This window comes from Triticum aestivum, chromosome 1A (genome assembly GCF_018294505.1).
Source record: "Triticum aestivum cultivar Chinese Spring chromosome 1A, IWGSC CS RefSeq v2.1, whole genome shotgun sequence".
In the NCBI taxonomy this organism is placed as follows: Eukaryota; Viridiplantae; Streptophyta; class Magnoliopsida; order Poales; family Poaceae; genus Triticum; species Triticum aestivum.
In genome coordinates this window covers 24,547,690-24,558,425 of record NC_057794.1, presented here as the reverse complement: position 1 = coordinate 24,558,425, position 10,736 = coordinate 24,547,690, and the positions used below count along the sequence as shown (strand labels likewise).

The window sequence follows — 10,736 nt, the reverse complement described above, 5'->3', positions numbered from 1 at the left end:
AAAATTTGGATTTATTGGCCACTAATTTTACTAATGAGGGTTTAATCACATTTATTAGTTAATGATGCTAGTAAGGGCATCTCCGATAGGTATAAGATGGATGTTGGTAAATTTGCCATATAAGCATCTTTTGATGATGTGTCAATTAATAAATAAAGAGAGAGTGAGTTTCTATGAACATGAACCAACAAGTTGTGCACAAGCTGCAAGACAAAGAAAGAGAGCAAGCTTCCATATTCTCTCACCTCCTACTGGTCAATCTTACATACAACCATTGGAGTACTTGTATGATACGTACATTGGTGGTTGATGACATGGTTATATTTACCAACAAATTAACTCATAAGTTGTTGGAGATGCTCTAGCAAGTTGTTGATGAAATGGATGTATTTACCATTGTTGATTAGCTTTATAAGTCGTGCACGTGCAATTTGACATGGAAAATATATCTTTAAACTTCTCGCCAGTCGAAGTTTCTAACCATATATTTTTTGGCATATTATACATATTTTGTTAGTCAAATCAAAGATCTAAACCTCCGATTTCATAAACCTAACCGGAAGTATATACTTATTAGCATTCCTCTTTGCAACTGGTAATAATTGAGTTCCTCCGCCCAGTTTGAGATTGGGGCGCGTATCTTTCGGTCTCGGGTGCCGATGCATCCGAATTGAGAAAAATAATTTAGAAATTGCAAAAAAAAGTGGAAAAAAATCATGATTTCCTTAGAACAGACATGATATTGTGTTACATTCATGTGAAAAGATTCACGAATGAATGACTTTCATGTACTCTGGGCGAAAGAAACCAAAATCGACACTATATAAAAGTTACTATTTACGCTTTTATACTCACAAATTTCACTTTTGCCCTGAAGTCATTCTTTCGCGAAACTTTCTATACAAGGCAGCGTGCTTTGGCCGTGGACGCCTCTTTCGCAGTCGTCGGCCGCCTGGGCGCCTCAATGCCCTCTGGCAATGCCTTCATGTTCTTACGATGGTAGCGACGGGCGTCTATCTCGGCTGAGGTTAGCCGACATAGGACTTCCGGTGGACGACCTGGTCGTCATTGAAGAAGGACGGCAGACAGACAATTAGAGTGGAGCCGGACAGGTTAGATCTGGCTCTCCGGGTCTTCTCCCGAGGACGCCGAGCTGCCCGTGCCTGGACTTAGGAGCCGCTGCTGGCTCAGATGGCGTGGCACGAGCAACCATGGGTTACTGAGAGTGTGTGCCGATGGTGACACGTCGGAGCTACACAATCGACATCGGTCCACAAGGGACAGTATAAAGTTCCTCCACCCGTAGCTGCTTCTGCCGCTGCATTCACCCTGGCAAGCGGCTGAGGGGGTGGGGGTAGGGGGTGCGGCGCGAAGCTCGAAGAGCCGCCCTTGTCCACCACGAGTGGCGGAGGGCAAGGTCCTCATTGCACGACATCGAGCTCGAATCCTCGGCTGCGAGCGCATACCAATCGGTTGGGTTGGCCTCGCTTGTAGAGCAGGCCATGTTAGAGCGGAGGGCGATGAGGAGGGGAGGGGAAGGGAGTGGAGTGGAGTGGTCGAGAGTGAGGACTGGGGTGTGGTATATGTGTGGTTGGTCTAGTTCAACCTGAGTAGGTCTTACTTGGCGGTCGTGTCTAGACCGCCTCATATTCATCCCAGATATGGTTGGGTTTGAGGGCTGCTGGACTTCCCAGACGTTTGGATTGGCTATGAGGGGCATGTTGGGTGGCTATTTTTGGTCAGGGTTGTTCGCTCGAACATTTGAGGAGGATTTGAGGGGTCTGGTTGTAAGTGCTCTTTCTGTAGTAGAATATAAGTATATTTATGTTATTTCGCTCTACGAAGTTACCTCGGCATCCATGCGAGAAATATATTCGAGGAGGTGGGACTAGTTAAGAGTCATTTCATATTTTCAACTACAAAAGGCAGGTACTAAGAGAATATAACTGGTTGGTGAAGATTCCCTCTAAACGAAATTGCTTGGTGAAGGGACTGCTTAAAGATCCTTTTCAAAATTTGGATTTTATTGGCCAGTAATTTTACTAATGCGGGTTTAATCGCATTTATCAATTAATGATGCTAGTATGGGCCTCTCCAATAGCTATAAGATGGATGTCAGTAAATTTGCCATATAAGCATCTTTTGATGACGTGTCAATTAATAAATAAAGTAAGCGTGAGTTTGTATGGACATGAACCAACAACTTGTGCACAAGGTCCAAGACAAAGAAAGAGTGCAAGCTTCCATATTCTCTCACCTCCTATTGGTTAATCTTACATACAACCATTGGGGTACTTGTATGATACGTACATTGTTGGTTGATGACATGGTTATATTTACCAACAAATTAACTCATAAGTTGTTGGAGATGCTCTAACAAGTTGTTGATGGCATGAATGTATTTACCATTATTCATTACCTTTATAAGTCGTGCACGCGCAATTTGACAAGGAAAATATATCTTTAAATTTGTCATCAGACAAAGTTTCTAACCATATAATTTTCGGCATATTATACATATTTTGTTAGTCCAATCAAAGATCTGAACCCCCGATTTCATAAACCCAACCGGAAGTATATACTTATTAGCGTTCCTCTTTGGAACTGGTAATAATTGAGTTCCTCCAACCAGTTTGAGATTGGTGCGCGTATCTTTGGGTCTCGAGTGCCGATGCATCCGCGTTGAGAAAAATAATTTAGAAATTGCAAAAAAAGTGAAAAAAAAATCATGATTTCCTTACAACAGACATGATATTGTGTTACATTCATGTGAAAAGATTCACGAATGAATGACTTTCATGTACTCTAGGCGAAAGACACCAAAATCGACACTATATAAAAGTTACTATTTACGCTTTTATACTCACAAATTTCTCGTTTGCCCTGAAGTCATTCTTTCGCGAAACTTTCTATACGAGTATAACACCATATCAAGTATGTTTTCAAAATGTTCTAGAATTTTGTGACCTTTTCTGCAATTTCTAAAAAAAATTCAGTTCAGATGCATTGGGTATTTTCGGTATCTGATTGCCTTTGAGTATTTTATAGGAGTAATATGCATGATATGGACTGACCAAACAACTGAGAGAGATTCAGAGAAATGAGAGGAGTAAAATGCAGTGAAGCAATGGCTGGTAGACGGATCATATACAGTAATATGTAATTATTTTCTCTGAATCCCTGTGTCTCTGTGACCCACTGAATAGACACATGAGCCAACTGAGAGGGATTCAGAGAAATGAGAGGATCAGAGTAGTATGTAATTATTTTCTTTGAATTCTGTGTCTCTGTGACCCACTGAATAGACACATCAGCTGAAAGCAGTACTGTTCCGAGGGATCGTGGGGGCTTCTTTCCACGCGCACCCACCGAAAGCACTACTCCCTTTCTTGTTTACCACTCACGATAACATCCAATGCATCGACCACTGATGAACAAACACATGAGCCAAAAGCATTACGTACTATTCCGAGGGATTCATATCTTAACTGCTGTTGTTGGTCTTCCTCTGCTCCTCGCCTCCACTGACTGTTACCTTCATCTCGTCTCAGTCCTCTCCTTCATTTGAATCTGCGAGCTGAAACTATGTGTTTATTGTTACAGTTCAGCGTATGCTCATGATCGCTCAATTTTGTTGTCAAGGTTTCAGGTTCTGAACTTTGAAACCATAATTTAAGTTCTATTTCCATTGACTGAAGTGATTATATTGGGGGTCTGTGGTGGGAATTTGATAGCTCTACATGTTCATGATTCTTGTGCTACCTTCAATATGGTGCAGAATTTTGTGTTCTCATGCATGCTGCCCAGAAATTCTCTTGATATTTTATCAAAGTGCCAAGTATAGTGTTTTGGTTAACAACTCTGGTTGATTACTGGTCTGATCTACAGAAGACCAAAAACAACGACTTAAGTTCTTTTTTACCATTTAGCAACCTAAGCTAGCTTTAATTTGGCAGCTCATGAATATGTGGTATGAGGAATACTCATTGATTTATGAATTATCTGAATCATGGCTGATATGAATCCAAATTCAGTGTGCTGCTACTTTGGTTGTGATTGTTTGTTGCAACATGCTTTTGTTATACATAAATGGTTGCTATGAATCCAAGTCGTATATTGCAAATTATTGTTGCTATGAATTAAAAAAGGGCCCCACAAGCTTTCCCTAGTAGGAGTAGTACTCGAAGGCAAAGAATGTTCAGTGCCAAACCGAAAATTTCAGATTGAACAGAGGTACTCAGTCCTGTACCAGTTGCAAAGAGGAAGGCTAGTGATTATAATTACTACTAGTGTCATTAACCGGTAAATGCATGAAGCCAGGCAGGTAAATTCAGAGAAATGAGAGAAGAGTAGTAAATGACTGACCATATACATACATACATACATACAGTACTTTGTAATTATTGTCTTTGAGTCACTTTCCCTGTATCACCCACTGCACTGAATAATTACATGAGCCAAAAGCAGTACGTACTATTCAGAGGCATGTTCATGGGGGTCAAAAGTGTTTCTCTTGACTTGCTGTTGTTGGTCTTCCTCTGTACCTCAGTCCTCATCTCCACCACCGACAGAGTGCTCCCTTCCTCTCATCTCAGTCCTCCTCTTCTCCATTGCACTGCCTGGAATGAGGTCGATCCACCTTCTTGTTTGGTGAGCTCATCCAACCTCTGAGTGAAGCAAGCAAGAAGGTATATTTCTTTCCAGCTGAAGTAAAGTACGCTTGGATCTAAAAACTTACGTCTCCTGCTTCACTGCTTGCTTGGGAGTCTGATCGATTTGTGTTGGTTGAATCATTTGGGGTGGCAGTGGAGCAGCTAGCAAGAGCCATGGAGTTTCCAATCATTATTCAGAGCACCACGCATGGAATCCACTGACCTGGTAACTTTGTCTCATCTTTCTTGCTACTGAAATCTTCCACATCCCCACCTTCCTTGTTCATCTGCTGATTTCCCAGATTATACTTCCAGATTGAGTGAAGCGCCGTCTTGTCCCCTCACGGATCTGGCCTCTGGTGCCCAGCCGCCGCTTTCGCTTCGTTGTCCGACGAGGCCACCGCCGCTGTGTTCTGCTCTGCCGTGAAGCACAAAAAGGTGGGGTCTTCCTCTGCTCTTTCTCCACTGACGGCGATCCGACCATGGCACCCGTGGCCGTGGAGCTGCTGTTTTTTTACCAGTTATTGGATCTAAAAAGGGAGTTCTCATGCTTGAAAGTCTGATTTGTGTTGCCTGATTCCAGGGTATCAGTGGAACAGCAAGAGCTCAAGCTGATTGATCAAGAGAGCTCTCATGGATATTGTCACGGGTGCCATTGCCAAGCTGATCCCCAAGCTGGGAGAACTGCTTGTGGGGGAGTACAAGCTGCACAAGGGCGTCTAGAAAAATATCGAGGACCTCCTGAAAGAGCTCAAGACCATGAACGCTGCGCTCATCAAGATTGGTGAGGTGCCGCCGGACCAGCTCGACAGCCAAGACAAGCTTTGGGCCGATGAGGTCAGAGAGCTCTCCTACGTCATTGAGGATGTGGTGGACAAGTTCCTCGTACGGGTCCATGGCATTGAGCCCGACGACAACACCAACGGATTCAAGGGGCTCATCAAGAGGACCACCAAGTTGTTGAAGAAAGTCGTGGATAAGCATGGGATAGCTCACGCAATCAAGGACATCAAGAAGGAACTCCAGGAGGTGGCTGCTAGGCGTGACAGGAACAAGTTCGATGGTATTGCTTCTACTCCTACTGAAGTAATCGATCCTCGTCTTAGTGCTCTGTACATAGAAGCGGCAGAGCTAGTTGGCATCTATGGAAAGAGGGATCAGGAGCTCATGAGTTTGCTCTCCTTGGACCGCGACGATGCCTTTACAAAGAAACTGAAGAGGGTCTCCATTGTTGGATTTGGAGGGTTGGGGAAGACCACTCTTGCCAGAGCAGTATACGAGAAGATTAAAGGTGATTTTGGTTGTCACGCATTTGTTCCTGTCGGGCAGAACCCTGATATCAAGAAGGTTTTCAGGGATATCCTCATGGATCTCCAAAAATCAAACTCAGATCCTGGCAACTCTAACTCAGATCTTGTGATACTGGATGCAATGCAGCTTATCGACAAGCTCCGTGAATTCCTTGAGAACAAGAGGTATGCATCACTTACAGCAAAATTGTGCACTATTATGACATGTTTATTTCCTATGCTAGTTGTACAAGTAATACAGAAAGTGTATAAACATATTATAGCGGGAGGGTTCAGAATAATTTTTCCATTGAGGCCACCTTTACTGGCATATGCAGTTCACACTAAACTGTAAATCTTCTAGGTGATAAATTTCAAGCATGTAGAAGTATAGACTATGTTACTATGGCTGAAACTCATTGGCATTGGCCCAAGAAATCCATCTAAACATTTTGCATTACACCAAAGTGAGTGTAATGACAACTGTAACAAGTAAGGAAAGGAGGAAGATAAATGTTACAAAATTTTAAATCAAACTTATTACTATCTCTTTCTTAACCCACCCAGTTTTAAAACACATATTTTAAAGGGTGGCAATGCATGCCAAAGGCTACCCAATAAACTTCCTAAAATATTGTATATTGGATCCAAACAAGAAGTTAAATTGTCCCTTCACTAACTCATTATATTCACCATGTATGCCTTTTTTCTGGAGACTTATATCACCAAAATATAGATGAAAAGATAATGCCATACTATTTGAGTGAGTCTCCAAGAGGTTCATTAGCTGCCATATATTAAATTGGTGGGACAATCTATACTAGGATATTTTCGATATATCTACCTGACCATTTTAACTTCTGTAGTTAATTGTATTCTACATATGGTCACTGATTCAGCAATTTTCTAGTTGTGTTTTACTCCCTTGAATCTTAAATATTGATTCATTTTGTTCGTCATTTGATTGGAGGATCATAATGCATGCTTCGTGAAGTAAGGTTATCGAGTTTAAGATGCATGCCTGTTACGAGTTTGTTTCTGATTATACGCCCTTATAGATGGTTAGTTCCACCCGTATATTCGTATGCCCTCAGTTTTTTGATATGTGTAGACCTTACACAGATACTCTGAACTAATGTAGGTACCTCATCATAATTGATGACATATGGGATGAAAAATTGTGGAGATACATCAACCTTGCTTTCTCTATCAATAACAATCTAGGCAGTCGGCTAATCACCACAACCTGAGATTTCGATGTCTCCAAATCATGCTGCTCATCAGCTGATGATTCAATTTATCATATGAAACCTCTTTGTACCGATGACTCCAGAAGGCTCTTCTATAAAAGAGTATTTACCGACGAGAGTGGACGCCCAAATGAATTTGAACAAGTGTCTAAAGATATATTGAAGAAATGTGGTGGGGTACCACTAGCCATCATTACTATAGCTAGTGCTTTGGCTTGTGGCCAAGAGGTGAAACCAAAGAGTGAATGGGATATTCTGCTCCAGTCCCTTGGCTGTGGACTAACAGAAGATAACAGTTTGGTTGAGATGCGGAGAATACTATCTTTCAGCTATTATAATCTACCGTCTCATCTGAAAACTTGTCTGCTATACCTATGTATATATCCAGAAGATAGCAAGATTTATAGAAATGGACTGATATGGAAGTGGGTGGCCGAAGGATTTGTCCACCATGGAGATCAAGGGACCAGCCTGTTTTTGGTCGGATTAAACTACTTCAACCAGCTCATTAATAGAAGTATGATCCAGCCAATATATGATGATCTAGGCCAGGTACATGCTTGCCGTGTACATGATATGGTTCTGGACCTTATCTGCAACTTGTCACATGAAGCAAAGTTTGCGAAGTTATTGGGTGGTACTGGGGATAGCATGTCTTTACATGGCAATGTTCGTCGTTTGTCCCTTCAAGATAGAAATAAAGATGATCAAGGCACACCTCTCAGAAATTTCACGGGTATATCACAAGTGAGGTCCATTACTGTCTTTACATCTGCTATTAATATCATGCCAGCCCTGTCAAGGTTTGAAGTTCTGCGTGTACTTGATTTGTCGGGCTATCTGGGAAAAAGTAGCAGCCTCCAACTTAACCTCAAGGGTGTTGGACACTTAATTCACCTGAGGTACCTTGGTCTAGGAGGTACTGGAATCAGGGAACTCCTGGCTGAGATAGGAAACCTGCTGTTTCTGGAGGTGTTGGATCTTGGAAGAAATTATCAGCTAGATGAATTGCCGCCCGCTGTTTTTAAATTGAGAAGATTAATCTACCTGAATGTTTGTCTCAATAAGGTGGTTCCAACTCCTGGTGTGTTGCAGAATCTGACATCCATTGAAGTGTTGAGGGGGATCTTGGTCTCTCTGAACATTATTGCACAAGAGCTTGGCAACCTCACTAGGCTGAGGGAGCTTGTCATTTGCTTCAAGGATGGTAGTTTGGATTTGTATGAAGGTTTCGTGAAGTCTCTGTGTAACCTACATGATATCGAAAGTCTATTTATTGATCGCAATGCCGGTGAAACTTCTCTTGATCTGATGGATCTCTTGGGAGAACAATGGGTGCCTCCTGTACATCTCCAGAAATTTGTGTCTTGTATGCCCAGCCAACTATCTGCACTGCAAGGGTGGATAAAGAGAGACCCCTCGCATCTCTCGAACCTCTCCGAGTTAATCGTCTCGTCAGTGAAGGAGGTGCAGCAGGAGGACGTGGAAATCATTGGGGGGTTGCTGTCCCTTCGCCATCTCTGGATAAAGAGCACCCACCAAACACAGCGGCTGCTAGTCATCCGTGCAGATGGGTTCCGCTGTATGGTAGACTTTGAGTTGAATTGTGGGTCAGCAGCGCAGATAATGTTTGAACCAGGAGCTTTGCCGAGGGCGGAAGCAGTTGAGTTCAGTCTGGGCGTGCGGGTGGCGACAGAGGATGGTAACTGTGGTTTCGACTTGGGCCTGCAGGGGAACCTGCTCTCCCTTCGACGGCGTGTCCGGGTTCTAATATATTGTGGTGGAGCGAGGGTTGGGGAGGCCAAGGAAGCGGAGGCTGCGGTGAGGCGCGCCCTCAAAGCCCATCCCGCAATTGAAATTTACATGCTCCCGCATATAGCAGAAGGTACTGACGCTACACGCAACTAATTCCTCGTGCACCTACGAATGTGTTCTCTCATTAGCGCCTGACCTTATTACTTTCTGCATTGATTTGATCTCTAAATCTCCCAAGGTGCTCAAGATGACGATTTAATGTGATTACCCGGTTGGAGGACCGATTTCTGACGCAGAGTGACTGACGTTGCTTCAGGTGTGCTCCCAATCTATACATATTTACTCATCATATTATTCTCCACCTTTCTTTTTCCATCTCTGGAGCTCAGCTTGTCATTGCATTGTTCAATTGTGCTTCTCTAGCAGCTACGGAAATTATGAACAGGCAAAGATCATTTTACAGAAGTTTCTTTGGCATAAGTATCTGAGAAAAATGCACTTGGCACAATTTACCTTTTCGCAGTAGAAAAGAGTCAGTGGATCATACCTTCTTAATTGTTCGATTGCTCGTTATACTTGGAGGCACTCTATGATTGCTGTGTGCTTTTAGTTTTGATATAGTTCCTGTTAGCATGGACAGACTGTGTGATTGGTTCATGAATTTCAGGGTGGTTCTAATGAGGAAATGATGCTTGCTTCAGAAATAGTTTCCATTTGTACCTAATCTGTGTAGTTGGTAAAGTTGCATTTTGGATGTTCTGTTGGTATAGCTTACAGAAGAAAGACTTGCGTTGTGCAGGTACCAGGGGCGCAGGTTACTGCTAGTGGCGTCTGAGATGTTTCATAAACGTTGGGTGGGCACCGGTCATGCAAAAAATTGAAGGATAAAAAGGTTCCGAGAGGTTGTGTGATGTGCTCCTTTTAAATGACAGTCGCTTGCATAAAGAGATGTTGCTTGGTTTTTTAGTAAAGCGTTGTAGTAAGTTGCTCTGTTTCGGCTGAGAGCCATCGTTGTTGCTGTTACATCGAATGGCTGGCTCATGTCATGTTGATGTTTTTTTTTTATCTGAACCGGACAAACCTGAGGGTGTAGTATCATGTTTGTAATGACTGAAATTCTGGGCTCACCCGAGCTCCTTAATTCGTAAACAACTGCGACTCATTGTTGGATTCCTTACTTCAGAAAATATTTACTTGCTCTGGCTCATAGAGCTCTGCATGTTTTGTGGTGGTTTGTCGCTGTTTAGGTGCTGCTTCAGACTCCTGGTACCTTTGGCCGCTGCTGCTACTGCATGAGCTTTGTATGGCATTGTTAGTATAGTTTGGTGTCATTGGGTTTTCGCCCCATAGTGAGTGTCCATTGCGCGCACTCGCAGCGGTTTCCTGGCGATAAGTTGAACTTGATATTTCTCTTTCCCACCTCCTAAACGTCTATTCAGACTTGTGTAATTTTGCATTATGAGAGTAATGGAAAGGGGATTACCCGAGTTCAAAAATAAATGTTATTTACTAGTTCTGCCAATGTGTTTCCGTTACATACAAATAAAAGGGTGCTTCCAGCTACAAGTATGTTTTTGAGAAGGGCCATTGCAAAACGAAATGAAGCCCAAATTCTACCAACATGTTTCTGTCACATATACATTAAAAAAACGGCGTAGATGTCCCGTCAAAAAAGGGTGTATGTTGGAAACCATTGCTCCCAGACAAGGTTGGTTTGAAAAAAAAAATGCTTGTGCTGACCTTTTTTTTGGAAAGGATCAGATCTATTATAAAAGTTCATCGGAAATGCA

The 10,736-nt window shown here is 42.6% G+C and overlaps 1 pseudogene; it reads left to right on the top strand.

Moving 5' to 3' along the window:
• Positions 1-3,684: 3,684 nt before the first annotated feature.
• Positions 3,685-10,123, top strand: LOC123187534 (disease resistance protein RGA5-like; annotated as a pseudogene).
• Positions 10,124-10,736: the final 613 nt, after the last annotated feature.